Source organism: Peromyscus maniculatus, chromosome 9, assembly GCF_049852395.1.
Source record: "Peromyscus maniculatus bairdii isolate BWxNUB_F1_BW_parent chromosome 9, HU_Pman_BW_mat_3.1, whole genome shotgun sequence".
Taxonomy (NCBI): domain Eukaryota; kingdom Metazoa; phylum Chordata; class Mammalia; order Rodentia; family Cricetidae; genus Peromyscus; species Peromyscus maniculatus.
This window is the reverse complement of record NC_134860.1, coordinates 30,228,130-30,249,484: the sequence shown is the minus strand read 5'-3', so window position 1 is coordinate 30,249,484 and position 21,355 is coordinate 30,228,130. Positions and strand designations below refer to the sequence as shown.

The window sequence follows — 21,355 nt, the reverse complement described above, 5'->3', positions numbered from 1 at the left end:
TCGGTCTGCCTCTACCTCCTGAGTGCTGGGATTAAAGACATGTGCCACCATGCCCAGCTGCATAGTTTATATTTTTTATAGAAATATGTTACACCATTACTTTTTATAAGTATATTAGGTAAGGTTCTCCAGAGGAGCAGAGCAATAGAAAGTATCCATCCATGCATCCATGCATCCATGCATCCTTCTATCCATGCATCTCTCTCTCTCTCTCTCTCTCTCTCTCTCTCTCTCTCTCTCTCTCTCTCTCTCTCTCTCACATCTATCTATCTATTATCTATCTATCTATCTATCTATCTATCTATCTATCTATCTATCTATCTATTATCTATCTATCTATCTATCTATCTATCTATCTATCTATCTATCTATTTATCATCTATCTATCTCATTGGCTTACTTGTAGGAAGTGGGTGTTCTAACACTAGCTATCTGCATGCTTCAGAAACAGAGAACCAGCCTTCCAATCCAGGAAGTGGGAGGCTTTACTAGTTTCAGTTTGGTGCTGAAATCTAGACATTCCCTAGGGAGTCACTGATATTGAGTAAATGTTAAAGAAGCAGGAGCCTGATGTTAGGGCTGGCAGCAGTGGTAGGTACAGTCACTACCAAGCTTGTGGCTCAGGTCTGTAATCCTAGCATTCAAGAGGCTGAGACATAAAAGTTGACAGGAGTTTGAGATCTGCGTCATTGAAATAGTGACTTATAGTCCAGTGCTACCTTGTGAGACCCTATTTAAAAAAAAGAAACAGAAATAAAACCAAAACTAGTCACTCCCAAGTCCACCTATGGGAGGATGCTACACTCTTCAGGGAAGGCCTTTCCCTCCTGTCTCACTGTCCCACATGTTAGTCTCAGGGAACACTTAGAGACATACAAGGGCATTTCACTAGCCTTGACACCTTTAGTACAGTTGATAGCCAAGCGTAACTATCACTGTGCATCTTTTTATCTGTGTTTCATCAACACAGCATAGTTGATTCTTGTGATTTAAAAATCTATTCTGATCATATTTTGGCTTTTACATGGAATGCTTAGTCTGTTTACAGTTAATGTACTCATTCATATGGATGGATTTTAGTCATCGTCTTGGTTCTTTTTTTTATATGTTCCACCTGTCCTTTCCCTGACTACTCTCCTGGTTCTTTGGAGTACATCACTTTGTTTGTTATTTCTTATTGCCCCTCCCAACTTTTAAAATTTTATAATTTTGTGTTGATTTATGTAGACATAATATAATTTAAAGGTCAAACTTTGAAAGGGCATGGACAACCTAAGAATATTTTCTTAGAGAGACTGTTTCTTACTTTGTTGGTTCTCTGATTTTTGCTGTGATTGGAGTATTTCATCTCCAAAGTCTATGTATTGAAAATTTAATCCTCCAAGGATGTGTTACTGATATTTAGAAGAGAAGCAATAAGGAAGAAACTTGTATTAGATAATGTCGTGAAAGTCGGACCCCATAGTCGCTTTATAAGAGGAAGAAAGACTCAAGCTGGCAAGGTTGCTCTGTTTCAATACCCGATGTCCTTTCATGCTGTGAAGCCACAGGCCTTTATCAGATGGAGAGCAGATATTGGCACTAGTTTTTCTGGACTTTATATAGCACCCAGCACCACAAGCTAAATAAACCCTTATTTATAAAGTATATTGTCTCAGATATTTTGCTATAGCACCAAAAAGTGAACTAATGTAGTTCTTGAATAATGTTTCTACCTTTCCTAATGTTCATTATTTTCCAAATTTCATAGTTTATTTATCATAATTATTTGAAAATTCACATCTGATACAGTACCTGAGTTCTTCCAAGATTTGTTACCATTGACTTTTATCTCTGTCCTGCTCATGCTTCATCATTTGCATCACTGACTCGATGATTTTAGGCATTATGGGTGTAGAACAGCATGACAGTACTCATCAGCATAAAAGTGGTGTTGCTCCTTATGTCAGATTGTTAGTATAAGGGACAAAATTGATGTAATCTGTAACTGGACTACATCTGGGCTTTGTTCCAGCTTTAGCTTTTACAGTCACTATAGGTATCAAATATTTTGAATGTGGGAGTAAGACATGCCTTTCAGGGCAGTCTGATGGGGCCCCAGAGGTCCCAGTTTGTAAACAGAAGTTTCTGTCCTGCCAGAAACTACTAAATACCTGGCAACCACTTATCAAATTACCACACAGAGGCTTATATTAATTATAAATGCTTGGCCGATGACTCAGGCTTATTACTAACTAGCTCTTATATTTAAATTAACCAATTTCTATTAATCTACACATTGCCATGTGGCCTGTGGCTTACTGTTCCTTTGGCATCTTGCTTCTTGGTTGGCTGGCTTGCATCTGCCATGACTCTGCCCTTCTCTATCTCCATCTTCAGTTTGATTGTTCCACCTAACCTTATTCTGCCTTGCCATTGGCCAAACAACTTTATTTTCAACCAATGAGAGCAACACATATTCACAGCATACAGAAAGACCATCACATTGCATTTTCCCCTTTCTGTCTAACCAAAAAGAAAGGCTTTAGCTTGAACATAGCTAAGTTAAATAAATAATAAATAAAACATAAAGTTACATATAACAAAATAGTTATCAAGTAAGAATTATAGTTACAATATCTAGTCTATTTGTGTTTGACAAAATCATAGAAAATATTCAATTATCTATATTATCTTGGTGAGCCTAAATTTTCATATCTAATTAATCTTTTATCATAACTGAGGAAAACTATAATTACAACTATCTAATCTTTGACTCCATCAAAGACTCCAGAAGGATGAAATGTTACCTAATGATGGGGACCTCAAGCTGCCTGGATAGTCATTCAAAGTTCCTCTGTAATGTTGAGGCATCCAGCTCTGGCCTATAGGCCTAGTATGTCTGACAGACCTTTTTCAGAAGCAGGAAAATTTGAAGGACTGTCTTACCCTGTTCAGCAGTTGCTTTTCTTTGTGTCATGACTCTCCAAATTGGACAGTGTACTTACTGTCAGCAGTCAAGGCAAGGACAGTTTCTTTGCCCACATGGCTAGCTTTTTCCACAAATGAAACAAACTTCATATGGACTTTCTTTGATGACCATTATCTTTTCTGGAATATATTGGTGCCATATGTAAACAGAATAGTCCTACCTGCAACTCCCAAATACATGGCAGCTGCTTCTCAAATTACCACACATAGGCTTATACTAATTATAAATGCTTGGCCAATGACTCAGGCTTATTACTAAGTAGCCTTTATATTTAATTTAACCCATTTCTATTAATCTATGCATTGCCACATGGCCCATGACTTACTGGTTCTCTGGTTGGCTTGCATCTGCCATGACTCTGCCCTTTTTCATCTCCATCTTCAGTTTGATTCTACCACCTGACCTTATTCTGCCTCCCCAATGGCCAAACAGCTTTATTATCAAGCAATGAGAGCAACACATGTTCACAGCATATAGAAGGACCATCACACTGCACCATTTGCCAACCCTTAAGTGCCATTTGGAATCCTCTTCCTTTCCTTTTTCTGTTTGGAACATTCTCCACCTTTGCCCACATTTGCCCCAATCATCTTGCCTTGCTCTCTGTCTCCACTCTTGGTGGTCCTTTCCTTCCTTTGCTGTTCTGTCATACACACAACTACATGTAACATAGATGGTTAGGTATGACTCCAATGAAAGGAAACATGACACTTGTCTCTGTCTTCCAGTCGCTCTCTCTAGTTGTCCCCTCTCTTAGGACCTCTCTGATTTCCCAAATGACTTCCCTTCTACTTTGATGTTCAATGTGCGCACACACACACACACACACACACACACACACACCACACACACACACACACACACACACACACACACGCACACACACACACACACACGCACGCACGCACACGCACACGCACACGCACACGCACACGCACACACAAATCTAAATTCCACATGTGAGAGGAATTTGTCTGTGTCTGGCTTACTTTGTTTAACATGATACTCTCCAATTTAATCCATTTTTCTGTACACGACACTTTAATTCTTCTTTATAGCTACAAAAAGCATCATTAAGTTTATTGACCATAATTTCTGCATCCATGGATCTGGTAATGGGAATCTGAGCTCATTCCCTATCTTTGCTGTGTCTAATACTGTGAAAAGCATAGGTGAGCACATTTTCCATATAGATAGCAATTTGCCAGAGCCATGTTTTTGGTTTTGAATGAGTTGTTAAATATATAGCAAGTAAAAATAAAATAAAATGAATGGTAACAGTGGGTAAATAGCAGAAGATGAGATTAGGCATGGACACCACCCATCAGGAATGACTGAAGATGCTCTATGAAAACCGTCATCTTATCCACAATTCATAAAGAGGATCCTAGAGAGAATGCCTTCCCCCAGGTGAGACTTCCAATGAGCCATTCCCTTCACGGGCATTTTATGTTTACTCTGAACATAACTGAGACTGAAATTAAGTTTAGTACTGGTACCAGACAGTCCTGAGGATGATGTATGTTTTAGTTTTTCTCAAGGGCATGATGTTTTTACTTGGGCTGCTTTACTGTTCTCCTTTCTCCTTTTCACAGATTCAGGAGGCCAACCTGTTTCCAGACAAGGGATTGTGTGTTAGGATCCTGCCCTCACTCCCACATATGCACAGCTCGGGGTCTTGCATCTTACATCATCAGTGGGTGCTGGTGACTATGTACCCGCCTTAAAAAACCTGGCGTGGACTCCCGCCCCCTCTCTCCACTCTCTCTCTGTTCCCTGTTCTCTCTCTGCTCTGCTCCCTGCTTCCATCCCCTGACAGGCCTAGCTCTCCCCCCTCTCTCTCCCATCCCTTTCCCCTCCTAATAAATCTCTAAAAACTACCATTGGATTCTGTCATGACTGTGACTTTTCTACCAGTAACCAGCTCCACCCCAGTGCCATTTACTTATCATTTGGTACCATGAATCAGATCTTGGATAGGAAATTCCACACACTCAGCATCCAGGGCTGAACATTGGTGGAAACCTAACTGAAGACCTGCGACTGACCGCTATGCATTTGCCCTCCACCACAGTACTGTGCTCCCACCACCACCATCGCTATATCTCCCCAAACTGCAACTGAGCTATATTACTGATGCCAGACCCCCGGGGAGGGGGGTTCCTCGGGCTACATTGGCAACAACTCATTCTCTCCCTTGACGAGGAGGTCAATGCTGTTGGACTCCTGGGGGGGGTCCACGTGCTGCGTAGTACACTCCCAGCCCTTACTCCTCTCTTGATGAAACAGGGAGTAACTTGTGCTGATTCATAGATCCTTCTCCTACCTCAGGGACACCTGTGACTGGAGTCTGATCCCAGTTCATTATTTTAATTTTTTATTTTTCTCTCTCGGTGGTGCAGCCATGGAATGTAGGGGTGGATACCAGTAAATTTGGCCACATAATGGCTTCTTGGGAATTATCTAAAAGAGTTACCTAATCCCCAAGCTTTCTACCAAAGCTCTGAACCTCACCCCCACCCCTCTCCACTTCTGATCTTACTCTGCTACGTGCAACCATTTCTGTCTATCTGACTTCCACTCTACTCTCTGGCAGTGGGTGGGCTTTAACTTACCTTAACTCCTCCCACTCATTGTCAAGTTGCCCTGAGAAGCATAGACAGATGGGTCTGAAAGCAGACTAGGATCAAAACACACATGGGGATCACAGTAATCAGGATGGCTCTTGAGCCAGAGATCAGTTTATAGCCTGCCTCCTGGCAGGTATTCCTAAGGCTGTCCTCAAAAAAAAATTCCATCTCTTGTCCCCCAGACCTCCCCGACAGAGGACTAGAGCAAGGCTCCTGACCCCACAGGCAGAAATTTCAACTGTGGCATTTAAAGTGTACCAGGGGAGAGATGACAAAGCTGGAGAACAGAATTGCCAAGTGTTCACACACACTGGCTCCCGAAAGGCATTGGGTCCCTGTTTTAAGTGTGGGGTGGGAAGAAGGCCATGTGGGCTAGTGTGTGCCCTTCCAGGCCAGGCCATCAATTGAGCCTTCTTTGAAGTGCCACCTAGAAAGATAACCAGTCAGCTGACTGCCCCAAGGTACCAATTGGCAGGGGGACAGACAAAGACCTCCAGCAGACCTAGGCTTGGCCACAGGCTCGTTCACAGGGAACCAGAACACAGCATGGAAGTGATCCATATTTTTTTCCTTCTGGATACCAGAGCCACTAACCCAGTCCTGGGAGTTTTGGGGTCTCACCTCTCCTCATTTCCCTATTGTTGGGGTAGGGAGGACAGCCTTACCCCCCAGATTTAATTGTACTTTCAGGGTTTTTTAATGGGAAAAGACTTTCCAGTTAAGATAGGAGCTTTCATTTCATTGTTCCCTCCATGGGCCTCACTCCAGACCTATAAACAGTGCTTCTCCTCCTCATGCACACAGACAGGGCCCTGATCTCTGGGCCTAATTCCAAAAAAAGTTCCTAATTCCAAAAAAATAAGTTCTCATGCACCACAAGCTTTTCTCTTCCCAGTTACCGCTTCTAATCAACTATTCAGCTAATGATTATAGGATCACCACAGAACTGGAGTCCAGATATCATCAAATAAGAAACTGTAACAGCTAAAAGGTATTTACACCCCCAGACCCAAAAGTGTCTGGGTTCTACAAAAACAGACGTTAATATAACCATCTATTACTGTTAAATGCTCTCAAAAATTGATCCCCCATGTCAGGTGCCTTAAAATAATGTCTCTGATAAAGCTTAAAAACAATCTCTCTGTCTCTCTCATTAACACTAACCAATACAAGCAGAGTACTAAACACCACAAATGGTCACTAATTTTCTCATGGCTGCTTCTTAACATGATCAAAATTTTTCGCAAGCTCCAGAAACCAGCTTAAATCCATCTGGACAGGTCGGATCTACTTCAGGCTTTCTCTGTCTCTCCAGCGTCCTGTCAGACACAAAAGCGGCCAGAGTGCCAAGCCAAGAGGAATGGACGGTTCCAGGGCAGCAGGACAGCCTTACCCACCATCCCAGGACGTCTGTCTACCTCAGAAAGCCCCCTTCCTTACCCCCTAAGAGCTAACCGATGCCCACCAAGTCAGCTGGAAGCAGTTTTCCAGAAGAAACTACACCCCTATTCCTATTCACTCACTTTTTATAATAAGCAAAAAGTCTGCAATGTTAGGATCCTCTATATGCGCAGCTTGGGGTCTTGCATCTTATGTCATCAGCAGGTGCTGGCGGCTATGTGGTCATGCAATCTGTACCTTAAAAAAGCCAGACATGTGCCCCCACCCTCTCTCTCTGCTCTCTCTCCCACCATCTTTCTTTCTCTCCAGGCCTGACTCTCCCCCCTCCTATTCCCTCCTTCTTTCTAATAAAGCTCTTTGTAACTCTGGTAGTCATGGCCATGGCCTGTGACTTTTTTGCTGGTAACCAGTGCTGCCACCAGCACCATTTATCATAACTATCATTGTGTAAGATACTTTGTGACAAATATGCATCTGAAATGGGAGGTAGTTTCTTGCTAAGCTTCAATAGGAAATGAGAATTTATGAACACAGTATATTACAGCAGGTGTCTTCATAGTATGCTGACCTTTGAGTGTACACCCAGGAGCAGTGCTAGGATTTTTAGTGTTCTATGGGCCTCTGCACTGGTTTACAGTGGCCGTACCAGTGTCCAGTCTTACCAGTGTTGTATAAAGGCTCCTTTTTGCCTTCACCTTCCCCAGCACTTATTATTCCTTTGATGATGCAATTCTCACTGGAGCAGGATAGAATATCATATCCATTTAATCTGCATTTCAGTAATGGCTAACAGAGTTGAAAAAATTTCACAAGTTTATTGGCCATTTGTATTTTTCTTTTGAGAACAGCTCATTTAATTTATTTGCTGTTGGGCCCCATAAGACCCAGGTGTGAGGCCCAGTGTAACTTCCTGAGCCTAGCTCGAGTTTGATGACCTGTCCTCGGACACGACTTCCGCATATGAGTGACTCAGCTGTACCCGACATAGAATCGCCTCTGCCTAGTAACTGCTGAGAAGGCATCAACTCATTGGCCCGATATCCTCACCCCATCCCCCTGTCACCTCAACCTATATAAGTCCACTTCTGATGCAATAAAGTGAGTTCCTACTTTGACAAGGCTCCCCGCTCAGTGTGCTTCTCTCTGGTGGAATGGGGAGCTCTGGGCCATCGACACTCACCATCCCACTCAGCCCCAGGGAAAGACCAGCTGGATCGGTCCTGCCTCTGCCCTACCTGTAGGTCAGACCAACAATTTACCTTTTTTTTTTTTTTAAATTTGGCATTTGCTCTCAAGTTCTTATATATTTTAGATATTTTTTTTTAATGCACAGGTAACTTTATTATGGTTTCACAATGTAAAATAAAATTGTTTTCCAGGAAATTGAATATAAATATAAAACAACCAAATAATAGAACGTTTATAGTTATAATTATTTACAGACTTTGTTGTTTTGAGACAGTTTCACTATGTAGTCCTGACTGTCCTGGAACTCACTATGTAGATCAGGCCGACCTTGAACTCATAGAGATCCACCTGCCTTTTTCTCCCAAGTTTTGGGATTAATGGCATGCACTGTCACTCCAGACATTTACAGACTTATTTTTAAAGCAAGAATTTTAAAATGAATCATTTTTTTTTCTGAATCTAATCCTCCTAGGTCTTGAAACCTTCAGTGATGTTAAAAACATTTGTTCTTGCATGGAATACTAGTATTTTCTCATTAAAGTATAATTTGTTCAGGCGGGTAACAGCATAAACTTAAGTGTGGTCGTTACACATTTGAAACGCATATGTTAAATAACTGCCATCTTGGAACACTGTAAGCTTTGGTTTCTATCAAATTTAGTTTAGTTTATAAAAAATATCCCACTTGGTTTTTTTTTTCTTTTCAATGCTCCACCTTTCTCATGAAAAGAATGCTACTCCTTTTGTAAGTATATCTGCTTCATAAAAACTTGGAATCCACAGCAGTTACATGCTACAGAGGAAGATTGATCAGTTCCAATTTCATTGTCCTCTCTGGCTAATTTTAAATGTAAAAACTCTTAAATTCTTTCATGCATACAATGTATACTTGAAGCATAATTGCTATAAATATGGAAAATACAAAGCTTTTGTTTTAGGTTCTCACATAATAAGTACATTTCCCTTCCTGTCAACTACATTTTGACTGGGCACAACATGGTAACCTGATGTGCATTAGAAAAGGCAGTCTTTGGATGAGCTCCTATTTTGAAGATTTGGGGAAGGGTATTTAGTCAACAGAGTGGCACCTCTGGTCTCCTCATGGCCCCTCCACAGAGATGTAGCAAGAGAGTTGAGAGAGTGAGTTCCAAGAAGAGAAGGAAGCCTAGTAGTCATCCACTAAAAAAAAGAGAAGAAGAATGATATTTTTCTTTGCTATTTATTTCCTTAATGAAAGAAAGGGTCAAAAGCCAATTAATTCTTACTTTCAATGGTAAGAATGCAGGTACTTGCTGCAGAGCCTTTATTGTTGACAGCTTTACACATATATTCTCCTCCATCTTCTGGGAAAGTTTCTGGTAAATAGAGGCAGTAAGTTTCGCCTCTTTCAATGTACTGGTAGTCTTCTCCGTCCTGCAGCATTTCTCCTTCAAACCACCATGTGATTTCTGGTTTGGGTTCTCCTGTTACTTTAACAGTGAATCTGACTGGCTCACTGTCTACAACTGAGGTATTTCTTAGAGGCTTTTTGAACCATGGAGCTCCTGATCTTGTTTGCTCTTCATCTTCAGTAGTGGAGCCATTAATGATGCTACCTTCTTCTTCCTCATCTTCTCTTTTCTTCTGTAGTGCTGCATCAATTTCTGTTCAAACTGCATTCGTAGTAACTTCTGTTCTTCTATTCTCCGTTGTTCTTCCTCTTTTCTTGCCTTAGCCATTTGTTCAAATCTGGCTTTCATGTTCACTTTATGAGTAAAGGGGGATTCACTTTTTTTTGCAGGCTTTACATCAACATCATCTTCCTCGTGGAAGTTTTCTGCTTCTCGCTCTTTAATTTCAAGGTCAATTGCTCTCCTCTTTGCTCGTTCTTCTTCTATCTTTTTCTGTATTTCTTTTTCAGACAACTGTCCAATTTTTTCAAACTTGCTTTTTAGACTTTTAGCTTGAATAGAACCACTTCTTTTTAATTTGATTAATTCTTCGTATTCTCTACTCAATCCAAAACTTTCATTTTCTTCTTCTTCCTCTCCCATTTCTTGTCTCAGTTGCTCAAATCCCTGTTTCTCCATTTCTAGTTTATGCCTCCGTTCCTCCTCCGTTCGTCGTCTTTCTTCTTCCATTTTTTGTTTTAATAATTCTTCAAAATTAATCTCCAGTTTTCCAGGCATCAGAGATTCTTGAGAAACTGTTTTATATATCTCTGGAGAATCATCATCTAATACCATGCTTCTCCTTGCTTCAGCAAATGCCGCCTTCTCTTCCTCGATTCTCCTGCGGGCCTCCTCCTCTGCTTTTCTTTTTTCATCTTCTCTCCTTTGCCTTTCTATTTCTTCAAAACTCAGTTTGAGTTTTCCAGGGCGATATTCTTTAAAAACTTTTTCTGCATCTTGGTTTTCATCCTCCTCATTTACCATGTGCCTCCTGGCTTCCTCAAAGGCACGCCTCTCTTCCTCTAAGCGCCTTCTCGCTTCTTCTTCAGCTTGCTTCTTGCGATTTTCTTGTCTTTGTCGCTCCAGTTCTTCAAAAGTTAATTTCAATTTTCCAGGAAAATGCGATTCTTTTTTGGCCTCAGTTTCATCATCCATGACTAATGAAAGACACTTTGCTTCCTTGAGAGATCGGCACTCTTCTTCATATCTTCTTCTATCTTCTTCATAATTAAGCCTCTCATTCCCTTGTTCTTTCTCCAGGTCCTCAGGATTCTTTATTTTTCCAGATTTTTTGTATGATTTTGCAGGCACCACTGTTATAAGCAGTGAGTCATCACCTTCCTCTGATGCAGATTCGGTTCCCGTATTGTTTATGTCCTCAATCTGCTCAGCTCTTTTTGCTAATTCACGCTGTATTTTCCTCTTTTCCAACAGATCCTGCTCAAGTCTGCGTTTTCTTTCCTCTTCCGTTCTCTTCCTTTGTTCTTCCTGTCTGTGTTTCTCCATTTCATCAAATTTACCTTTAACTGTCCCTGTTAGCTTTGGGACATAAGCCTTTTCTATTTTAGCAGAAATCTCTTCCTCATCATCAGAAGCAAGCATTTCTTTAATCTCTGCCTTTTGTGAAACGTCATTCATGTTTGCTCTATGTGGTTTGGGCTGAAGCTTTTTATTTATTTGTACCTTTCTTTAGTTGAAGGCAAACCAACTACTCAGCTCTTTCCCACCATCCAAAAGCACGGGAGTGTTAGCGCAGGCCTGCAGGGAAACCACATTTGACTGTGAAAGGCTAGCCCAGCCAAGGCCTGTTTGAGTAAGTAGAGGCCCTCAGTTCCTCACTGCATTAAAAACAACAAACCAAACTGGAGGGGTGCGTGTGTGTGTGCGTGTGTGTGTGTGTGTGTGTGTGTGTGTGTGTGTGTGTGTGTGTGTGTGTCGGTCTATTTTAGATCTTTTTCTTATATATTTTAGATATTATTCCCCTTTTAGAAGTACAGTTGGCAATAATTTGTTTCCCATTATGTAGACTTCTCATTCTGCTGTGTCCTTTGCTTTGAAGTTTCTTTTAGTCATGTGATGCCATTTTTAACTTCATATGGAGTTACTCCCTTTGTTATTGAAGTCCTTTTCATTGACTTATGGTTTGTTTATTCATCAGAACACATTTGGAATAAAATGTTATGATACTTTATTTGGCTATAAACATCATTTATATGCCTTGTTGCATCCCAATACATCTAATAAGGAATATTTTCATTTTCATTTGAATTTATGAATTACTTCATTTATTCCCTGATTTCTCCAGTGACCCACTCACCATTCAAATATGTATTGTTCATTCTTTGTATACTTGTATAGTTTCTCTCATTCTCTTGCTGTTGATTTCTAAGTTTATTCTCTAATAATATAAAAATTGTTTTGATTTGTTTGCACCTTAAAAGTTGCTTTTGGGGGCTGGAGTGATGGCTCAGTGGTTAAGAGCACTGGCCACTCTTCTAAAGGACCCAGGTTAAATTCCAAACACCCACATGACAGTTTATAACTGTCTGTACCACCAGTTCCAGGGGATCTGACATCCTCACACAGATATACATGTAGGCAAAATCTCAATTTACATAAAAAATAAATAAAAATCTTAAAAAGAGTTGCTTTATAAATTAAATTATGATTCATTTTTGCATACAGTTCCCATTGCTGCCGAGAAGGATATGTATTTTTTTTTCCGTTCGTAATTAAGTTTTATTTTGAGATGTGTAGATTTGCACACACTTGTAAGAAATAACCCAGAGAGGCCCCGTGTGTCCTTTACCAAGGTTTTCCCAATAGGAGCATCTTGCAAAGGTAGAGTACAATCTAACACAGAGAGGGGGTGTTAACATGGATATAATCTGTTATCTCACAGGTTTCCTGGTTCTGCATGGGCTCATTTGTGTGTGATGAGCAGCCAGTTCCCTTTAATTTGATCACATTTTTATGTTTCCATCCTCACCACCGTCGAGGTACAGAGGAGATCTACCAACACATTCCCCATTTGTAGTCTATGTTGGCGTCCTTCTCTCTCTCTCTCTTTTTTTTTGTGGTCTGATTGTTCTTTATTTTATATCTAGAATCCACCAATGAGTAAGTACTTACCATAACTGTCTTTCTGGGTTTGGGTTACCTCACTCAGGATGATTTTTTCTAGTTCCATCCATTTGCCTGCAAATTTCATGCTTTCATTGTTTTTCTCTGCTGAGTAGTACTCCATTGTGTATATGTACCACATTTTTTTCATCCATTCTTCCGTTGATGGGCATCTAGGTTGTTTCCAGGTTCTGGCTATTACAAATAGTGCTGCTATGAACATAGCTGAGCATGTATCTTTATGGTATGAATCAGCATTCCTTGGGTATATGCCCAAGAGTGGGATGGCTGGGTCTTGAGGTAGTTTGATTCCTAATTTTCTGAGAAACCGCCATACTGATTTCCACAGTGGTTGTACAAGTTTACATTCCCACCAACAATGGAGGAGTGTTCCCTTTGCTCCACATCCTCTCCAACATTGGTTGTCATTGGTGTTTTTGATCGTAGCCATTCTAACAGGTGTAAGGTGGTACCTCAGAGTCGTTTTGATTTGCATTTCTCTGATGATTAAGGATGTTGAGCATTTCTTTAAATGTCTTTCAGCCATTTGTAGTTCTTGTTTTGTGAATTCTCTGTTTAGCTCTTTAGCCCATTTTTTAATTGGACTGTTCAGTACTTTGATGTCTAGTTTCTTGAGTTCTTTATATATTGTGGAGATCAGTCCTCTGTCAGATGTGGGGATGGTGAAGATCTTTTCCCAATGTGTTGGCTGTCTTTTTGTCTTATTGACTGTGTCTTTTGCCCTGCAAAAGCTTCTCAGTTTCGAGAGGTCCCATTTATTAATTGTTGTGCTCAGGGTCTGTGCTGTTGGTGTCTTATTTAGGAAATGGTCTCCGGTGCCAATGCGTTCAAGAGTGCTTCCTATTTTCATTTCTATTAAGTTTAGTGTAACTGGATTTATGTTTAGGTCTTTGATCCACTTGGACTTGAGATTTGTGCATGGTGACAGATATGGATCTATTTGTAATCTTTTACATATTGACATCCAGTTATGCCAGCACCATTTGTTGAAGATACTTTCTTTGTTCCATTGTGTAGTTTTGGCTCCTTTGTCAAGAACCAGGTGTTCATATGTGCATGGATTAATGTCAGGGTCTTCAATTCGATTCCATTGGTCCATATGTCGGTTTTTATACCAGTACCAAGCTGTTTTTATTACTATAGCTCTATAGTAGAGTTTGAGATCAGGGATGGTGATGCCTCCAAAGGTTGCTTTATCGTATAGGATTCTTTTAGCTATCCTGGGTCTTTTGTTTTTCCATATGAAGTTGAGTATTTTTCTTTCCAAGTCTGTGAAGAATTGTGTTGGGATTTTGATGGGGATTGCATTGAATCTGTAGATTGCTTTTGGTAAGATTGCCATTTTTACTATGTTAATCCTACCTATCCATGAGCATGGGAGATCCTTCCATTTTCTGATATCTTCTTCAATTTCTTTCTTTAGAGATTTAAAGTTCTTGTCAAAAAGGTCCTTCACTTGTTTAGTTAGTGTTATCCCAAAGTATTTTATATTATTTGTGGTTATTGTAAAGGGTGATGTTTCTCTGACTTCTTTCTCAGCCCTTTTATCATTTGTGTATAGGAGGGCTACTGATTTTTTTGAGTTGATCTTGTATCCTGCCACTTTACTGAAGGAGTTTATCAGCTGTAGGAGTTCCCTGGTAGAGTTTTTGGGGTCACTTATATATACTATCATATCATCTGCAAATAGTGAAAGTTTGAGTTCTTCCTTGCCAATTTGAATCCCTTTGATCTCCTTTTGTTGTCTTATTGCTCTAGCTAGAACTTCTAGTACTATATTTAATAAATATGGGGAGAGTGGACAACCTTGTCTTGTTCCTGAATTTAGTGGTATCGCTTTGAGTTTCTCTCCATTTAATTTGATGTTTGCTGTTGGCTTGCTATAAATTGCTTTTATTGTGTTTAGAAATGTTACTTGTATTCCTAATCTTTCTAAGACCTTTATCATGAAGGGGTGTTGGATTTTGTCGAAGGCTTTTTCAGCATCTAAGGAGATGATCATGTGGTTTTTTTCTTTCAGTTTGTTTATATGGTGTATTACATTGACTGATTTTCATATGTTGAATCATCCTTGCATCCCGGGGATGAATCCTACTTGGTCGTGATGGATGATTGTTTTGATGTATTCTTGGATTCGGTTTGCCAATATTTTGTTGAGTATTTTTGCATCAATGTTCATGAGGGAGATTGGTCTGTAGTTCTCTTTCTTTGTTGCATCTTTGTGTGGTTTGGGTATCAGGGTAATTGTAGCCTCATAAAAAGAGTTTGGTAGTGTTCCTTCTGTTTCTATTGTGTGGAACACTTTGAAGAGGATTGGTATTAGTTCTTCTTTGAAAGTCTGGTAGAATTCTGCACTGAAACCATCTGGTCCTGGGCTTTTTTTGGTTGGGAGACTTTTGATGACTGTTTCTATTTCTTTAGGGGTTATTGGTCTATTTAAATGGTTTATCTGGTCTTGATTTAATTTTGGTATGTGGTATTTATCCAGAAAATTGTCCATTTCTTCCTGGTTTTCCATTTTTGTGGAGTACAGGTTTTTGAAATATGATCTGATGATTCTCTGGATTTCCTCGTTGTCTGTTGTTATGTCTCTCTTTTCATTTCTGATTTTGTGAATTTGGGTGCTCTCTCTTTGCCTTTTGGTTAATTTGGCTAGTGGTTTGTCTATCTTGTTGATTTTTTCAAAGAGCCAACTCTTTGTTTCACTGATTTTTTGTATTGTTCTCTTGTTTTCTATTTCGTTGATTTCAGCCCTCAATTTGATTATTTCCTGGCGTCTATTTCTCCTGGGTGAGTTTGTTTCTTTTTGTTCTAGAGCTTTCAGTTGTGCTGTTAATTCATTGGTATGGGATTGCTCCATCTTCTTTATGTGTGCATTTAGAGCTATGAATTTTCCTCTTAGCACTGCTTTCATAGTGTCCCATAAGTTTGGGTATGTTGTACTTTCATTTTCATTGAATTCTAGGAACTCTTTAATTTCTGTCTTTATTTCTTCCTTGACCCATTGATGTTTCAGGTGGGCATTATTCAGTTTCCATGAGTTTGTGGGTTTTCTATAATTTTTGTTGTTATTGAGGTCTAACTTTAAGGCATGGTGGTCTGATAAGATACAGGAGGTTATTCCAATTTTTTGTATCTGTTGAGATTTGTTTTGTGTCCAAGCATGTGGTCAATTTTTGAGAAGGTTCCATGGGGGGTCTTTTGTGTTAGGATGGAATATTCTGTAGATATCTATTAGGTCCATTTGAGTCATAACATCTGTTAGGTCCTTTATTTCTTTGTTAAGTTTCAGTCTGGTAGATCTATATTTTGGTGAGAGTGGTGTGTTAAAATCTCCCACTACTAATGTGTGGGGTTTGATGTGCATTTTAAACTTTAGTAGTGTTTCTTTTATGAATGTGGGTGCTTTTATATTTGGAGCATAAATGTTTAGAATCGAGACTTCATCTTGGTGGATTTTTCCCCGTGATGAATATGTAATGTCCATCCTGGTCTCTTTTGATTGATTTTAGTTTGAAGTCTATTTTATTAGATATTAGGATAGCTACACCAGCTTGTTTCTTAGGTCCATTTGCTTGGAAAACCTTTTCCCAGCCCTTTACTCGGAGGTAGTGTCTGTCTTTGGAGTTAAGGTGTGTTTCTTGTATGCAGCAAATGGATGGGTCCTGTTTTCTTATCCATTCTGTTAGCCTGTGTCTTTCTATAGGTGAGTTGAGACCATTGATATTGATGGATATTAATGACCAGTGATTGTTAATTCCTGTTTTTTTTTTTTTTTTTGGTTGTGTTGTGTTGTCCTTCTGTGGTGTATGTTGATATGGGATTATCTATTGCTTGATTTTTCATGGATGTGTTTAGCTTCTTTGGGTTGAATTTTCCCTTCTAGTGCTTTCTGTAGGGCTGGGTTTGTGGACAGGTATTGATTAAATCTGGTTTTATCCTGGAATATTTTGTTTACTCCGCCTATGGTGATTGAGAGTTTTGCTGGGTATAATAGTCTGGGTTGGCATTCGTGGTCTCTTAGTGTCTGCATGAGGTTTGTCCATGATCTTCTAGCTTTCATAGTCTCTATTGAGTAGTCTGGTGTTATTCTGATGGGTTTACCTTTATATGTTACTTGGTCTTTTTCCTTTGCGGCTCTTAATATTTTTTCTTTGTTCTGTGTGTTTAGTGTTTTAATAATTATGTGGCAAGGGGACTTTTTTTTGGATCCAGCCTATTCGGTGTTCTGTAAGCTTCTTGTATCTTCATAGGTATTTCTTTCTTTAGGTTAGGAAAGTTTTCTTCTATGAATTTGTTGAATATATTTTCTGTGCCTTTGAGTTGGTATTCTTCTCCTTCTTCTATCCCTATTATTCTTAGGTTTGGTCTTTTCATGGTGTCCCAAATTTCCTGGACGTTTTGTGTTAGGACTTTTTTGTCTTTAGTGTTTTCTTTGACTGACGAATCTATTTTCTCTATCGTGTCTTCAGTGTCAGAGATTCTCTGTTCCATCTCTTGCAATCGGTTGGTTATGCTTGTTTCTGTAGTTCCTGTTCGTTTAGTCAGGATTTCTATTTCCAGCATTCCCTCAGCATGTGTTTTATTTATTGTCTCAAATTCATTTTTCAGATCTTGGAATGTTTCTTTCATCTGTTTAATTGCTTTTTCTTGGCTTGATTTGATTTCTTCCCATTTTTTGTTCGTTTTTTCTTCCATTTCTTTAAGGGAGTTTTTTATTTCCTCTTTAATGGAGTTTTTCATTTCCTCTTTAAGGGAAGTTTTTATTTCCTCTTTAAGGGAGTTTTTTATTTCCTCTTTAAGGAAAGTTTTTATTTCCTCTTTAAGGTAGTTTTTCAATTCCTCTTTAAGGAAAGTTTTTATTTCCTCATTGAGGGAATGTTTTATTTCTTCTTTAAGGGCCTCTATCATCTTCTTAAAGTCATTTTTAGAGTTGATCTCTTCTGTTTCTTCTGTCATGGTATGTTTAGGTCTTGCAGGTGTAGAATCACTAGGTTCTGATGTTGCCATATAGGTCTTTATATTGTTGCCTGTATTTTTGCACTGGCGTCTACTCATCTCTTCCTCTGTGCAGTGCAGGTGGTGTCTGTGTCTGAGACTGCCTCTCTTGTTCTGATTTTTAGTCTTGGTTTAGTAGGGGTTCTTGGTTAAATTGGTGCTATTGGGCTATTTCTTCAGGGATAGCTGATTTCAGTCAGTGAATTATATACTTATGATTCTGGTGATCTGGTTTGGTGTCTGGGTAGCGCCTTCTTCTGTGTTCCCAGGTCACGTTTTGTTCATTTGTCAATTCCTCAGCTGATCTTGTTTCTTCAGACTTTAAATTGTAGGCATCTGAATCCTCTCCCAGATGGGTTTCAGCTGAGCAGGGTAGTCTCACCAACACCTCCAAGTTGTTGGGTTTCACGGGATCAGCAGCTGGGCCCTGGGTTGTCCTCAGACGGAGTGTTCAGATTCGTTCTGGTTCCAACCCATGGAGGTAGCTTCTTCTCCAGGTGTTGGGGTTAGGGGCGTCCCTGTTCCAAGCTGCGTCTGCTTGTCTCGGTCCCTGGGCCTGTCTACCTCTGCGGTCCACCGCCGGGCCTGTATGTCTCTGCCGGCTGCCGCTGGGCCTGTATGTCCCTGTCAGCCGCCGCTGCTGGGCCCGTCTACCTCTGCGGGCTGCCTCCGCAGGCCTACCTGCGTCTGCTTGTCTCCACTGCCGTGTCTGTCTACCTCTGTGGGCCGCCGCTGGGCCTGAATGTCTCTGCCGGCTGCCGCCGGGACTGAATGTCCCTGTCTGCCGCTGGGCCATCTACCTCAGCGGGCCGCCACTGGGCCAGTCTACCTCCGCAGGCCACCTCCACAGGCCTACCTGCGTCTGCTTGTCTCCGCCACCGTGCCTGTCTACCGAAGGATATGTATTTTGTAATTCCATAATATTCTGCTAAGTCCATTTGGTTGATGTTAAAATTTAATTCTAAAATTTCTTTGATGGTTTTTTTTTTGGTCTGGATGATCTATCTGTTGATGAAAAGGGGTATTGATGCATTGACTATTGTATCTGAATCTATTTGACCCTTAATGACTAGCAGTGTTTGCTCCATGAAATTGAGTATGATAATGGCAATGCATATACACTTACAATTGTCATAACTTATAAATGAATTTCTTACTTTAATAATACATAGTGACATTCTTTGTCATTTCTAATTTTGACTTTATGTTTACTTCCTTGGTATAACTGTAGCAACCTCTGCTCTGTTTTGGGTTCCCTTTGCTTAATATATTGACATCTATTCTTTCACTCTGAGTCTGTGTGATTCTTTGGCAAAGAAATGTATTTCTTTCAGGCAACGAACAGTTGAACCATGATTTTCAGTCCATTCAGCAGATCTGTATTGTTTAATTAGAGAATGATGACATATATTACTATGACTATGTAAGTTTGGGCTGTTATTGAGGGGTGCTATTGACTCCTGTAACTTTGTTGGCTGTTTTCTGTGTTGCTATGATCATTGCTGTTCTTTTGACTCTCCTCTTTTGCTGGTCTACTGAGGTGACTGTAATTGATTCTTTCCTAGTGCTCCTTTGCTCAGTTATTTCATGGATAAAATTTATTCCTTCCTCATGATTAAGATTCTTTTGCAATGTTTGTAGGATTCCTTTAATTATTTCCTCATTGCTTTAGTTTGAGCTTATCTTGAAGTATTTTTTAATTTCTCCATTATTTTCAATTTTTAATAAACCTGAACTTGCCGTATAGATTAATAGGTTTCATCAAAGAGTCTTCACACACATGTATCATTACACTTTGCTGTAATCCATCCCCTTGCTTGCTGTCCTTCCTGGTGCTCCTGATGTCCCTCTGTCTGGTCCCCTTCCTTCCTCCAGGTCACTCCTCCTTCTCCTTTCATGTCACATGTATCCCATTACCCTCTCTGTCCCTAAGAATTCTTCTACTTTTCCTCAGGATTTCTTTTTATTTTATTTATTTATTTTTTTGAGACAGGGTTTCTCTGTGTAGCTTTGTGCCTTTCCTGGAACTCGCTTTGGAGACCAGGCTGGCCTCAAACTCATAGAGATCTACCTGCCTCTGCCTCCCAAGTGCTGGGATTAAAGACATGCACCACTACCGCCTGGCTTCCTCAGGATTTCTACACACATATACACCAGTATTTTAAATCTGTTTTTTGCATATGAGAGAAACTGTGGTATTTGTCTTTCTGAATCTGTCCTACTTTACTTAATATAATGAGTTTCATTCTCATCCATTTTCTTGCAAGTGGCCATGACTTCACTTTTCTTTTCTCTGTGCATATATGTTTGTATGGTGTGTGTGTTTGCAGATGTGAGTACATATGTGCATGTGTTCATATGGTGACCAAAGGTTAATATTGAGGTTGTTTCTCAAAAACTTTCTATCTCATTTTCTATTTTACTTTTGAGAAAAGGTTTCTACCTGGGACCTGGAGTTTGCCAATTTGGTGAGGCTGGCCCCAAAATTCTCGTCTTCTCTGCCTCTTCAGTTCTGGGATTATAAGAATGTATTAACAGCCAATTTGTTTTTTGTTTAGTTTTTACATAAGTACTGGGGATCAGACTTATCTACATCTGCTAGCACTTTACTAACTACTGGTTGAGCTATTTTCACAGCCCATGATTTCTTTCTTCTTTATGGCTTCATGCAATTCCATTGAGGGTATGTAACACATTTCCTTTATCTAGTTCTTGATGGATGTGTAAAATGATTCCATTTCATCACTTTTTTGATTAGTGCACTAAGATATGTCTCTGTATCCATACATGGCATATCTGGGTCATATGGAAGCTTTGTTTTTATTCTTTTGAGAAAGCTTCACGCTCATTTGCACAGTGGCTGTACAAGTTCCCACTCCCTCTAGTATGTGTAGGGTTCTTTTCCCCACACATCTTCAATAGCATTTGTTATATTTTGTCCTGTTGATTCTAGTCATTGTGATAGCATGAGATGGAATTTCAATACAGTTTAATTAGAATTTCTCTGATGGCTAAGGATGATGAACATGCACATTCAACACACACACACACACACACACACACACACACACACACGGGAGAGAGAGAGACTGGGGAAGGGACCAACAATAAGATATACCCTTCAAAGAAATACTGCTATTGTTCTATATTCTCCAACTATGCACCACTTACTAGTAGATCATTAAGTCTGAACTCACCAATGTATTAATCCATTGATGGGAGTTACAGACACTTTCTATGAAAACTGTGTGTGTGTGTGTGTGTGTGTGTGTGTGTGTGTGTGTATTCATCTATATAAATTACTGTATGAGGGTAAAGCCGCATAAATGCTACATTAAATCACACCACAATTTTCTTAATAGATGTATAGGTGTAGAGTCATGTGTAGCTGAATTTTTCTGTGAGTAGGAAAATAAGTGTTAGGAATTAAGAAATATCATTAAGTGTTTAAACCAATGCATATTTAACTTAAGCTATTTCTCTGGATAATAATTTGTACAAGATTGTGCCTATCATATCAAAATATTGTACTAAAATTTAGAGGCAACTAAGAATATTTAATAGTCTGGTGGAATGGATCTTACACATTTATT

The 21,355-nt window shown here is 39.6% G+C and overlaps 1 long non-coding RNA gene and 1 pseudogene across 10 annotated transcripts in view; one reads left to right on the top strand and one right to left on the bottom strand.

Moving 5' to 3' along the window:
* Window positions 1–21,355, top strand: part of LOC143267277 (uncharacterized) — a 177,470-nt gene that overhangs the window by 70,983 nt on the left and 85,132 nt on the right. For 4 of the 9 annotated variants that reach the window (XR_013042253.1, XR_013042254.1, XR_013042246.1 and 1 more), the window contains one exon: window positions 4,567–4,851. The exons of the other annotated variants lie outside the window; for them this stretch is intronic. This is a non-coding gene — a long non-coding RNA (uncharacterized LOC143267277). Of the gene's footprint in view, window positions 1–4,566; window positions 4,852–21,355 lie in introns of those variants that run through there. 9 annotated transcript variants of the gene reach the window in all.
* On the bottom strand, window positions 8,325–11,273 carry LOC143267275 (nexilin-like; annotated as a pseudogene). The gene is made up of 2 exons (XR_013042244.1): window positions 9,456–11,273; window positions 8,325–9,369 (listed from the first exon to the last, which is right to left on the bottom strand). The product of XR_013042244.1 is annotated as a nexilin-like (transcript).